Below are 1763 nucleotides of genomic sequence, written 5' to 3' on the forward strand. Positions count from 1 at the left end.
CTCTCCAACCTTCAACTAATTGGCCATTGGAGAACCTCAAATAACCATAAGGGTTTGACCCACTCCAACCTGGATTAGCCTGGACTCAGGCATGCTGGTGACTGTGTGACCTTCCCAGAAGCTGCTACACTGGGGGCAGGGTGCTCACCTCAGCAAAAGCAAAGGCCTGACCCAGGGACTGAGCTTTAGGCCGAGGGTTGGCAGGTATCAGCCAATCCTTTAACCTTGGTTACAAATTACCTTCCCACATGCCCCCAAATCCAGGAACACCTTCTCCCCAACATCGTTGCCTTTGTCCTCAGACTTCTGTGAGCTTTCCCACCAGCAGCCACTGCCCAGTCTCCTCTATTGGAAGCGCTACCAGCCTCTGATTAGCCAGTGGTTCTCCCTGTCCGTCCCTGGGGTCTAATTCACAGGGAAGGCCTCACCAACACATGTTGGTGCGTGGTTGCCATGATGAGGAGGTGCCAGTGTTGGAGTGGGGTGAACAAAGTTAAACATCACATGGCACCAACACCTGGGACATGTGGTCGAGCAGAGATTTCCTGAAAGCAGGGTCATGGGTCTGGCTCAAACTTTCCAGTCAACATCGAAACACATTTCTGCTCATCATCTATATTCCTTTTGACACACACTGTCTGACCCACCCAGTATTTAAGAAAAACCCTCATAAACAAAGGGCAACTTTTTTTCCCCTAGTCATAACTTGCTTCAGGTGTTTTTAATGTTGGCTTTTTCTCAATGACTTTAACCAATAGCAAACTCCCATAGCCCAAGTTCCTGAATCCAATCAACATCCAAAATATTATATCACTGAGGAACATTCCACAAATATGGCTTAATTATTTGAGACCAATACTTTGGGAGAGATATCCAGGCTCTGATTGGAGAACAAACTGTGGGTCAGGTGAATAAAGACATCCTGTAAAACTATGAAGCCCATTAAAGTTCTAAACTTGGGTCATAAAGATGAGCAGTAGGGTGTAGGCCATTTGGCCCCTCAATCTCTTAACAGGATCCTAGCTGATACAGAGATTTTAATTTCTCTCTCTAATTCTATTTAGATCCTTCCCTCTCATTTTTGATCGTTTGCGTCTCCATAGCAGACATTGCAAGTAAATATTCAGTATTACTGGTGGTAGTGATTAGTTTAAGCAAAATAACGCTGTGCAGTTGTGGTGGTGGTGGGAAGGTTTCTTAGTTCTGTGTAGAAATAGAGAAAGATGAACCATTTTTCTCTCTCTCTCCAGAAGCTGCAGTTTCCCTCGACTCCTTTGTTTTCCATTCAGATTTCCAGTCTCTGCAACATTCTCCGCTCATTCCCTGTGAATCTGCAGTTTCAATTCCCTGCCACTTCCTCTTCCCCGAGATGTCTGTACAATGCTCAGACTTTCCTGTGAGACATACCCCTCGCCCCAGCAGCAGAGTGAACTGCTTCAATAGAGGCATGCCCCCTCCTGGAGTGGGGTGACCTACTCTGCGCGATGCCCTCTCGCTGCCACTCTCACCCGCAATGTCTCAACACCCGTTAACCCTTTCAGCTCCAGCCAACGGGGGGAGGGTCTTGTTGCTGCTGGGGCCAGGCCGTGGGGATGGGCCAGAGATGGTACACACTGTCTAGAACACGTTTACATGGCACCTCAAGGTTTAAGAACATTACAGGTGCTTTATAAATGCATAAATTACCTGAAGACACACACACTTGGGGTGGGAAATCTGTAAACACACACACAACTTTTCAGAAACACACAATACATAGAACA

Source organism: Hemiscyllium ocellatum, chromosome 25, assembly GCF_020745735.1.
Source record: "Hemiscyllium ocellatum isolate sHemOce1 chromosome 25, sHemOce1.pat.X.cur, whole genome shotgun sequence".
NCBI lineage: Eukaryota > Metazoa > Chordata > Chondrichthyes > Orectolobiformes > Hemiscylliidae > Hemiscyllium > Hemiscyllium ocellatum.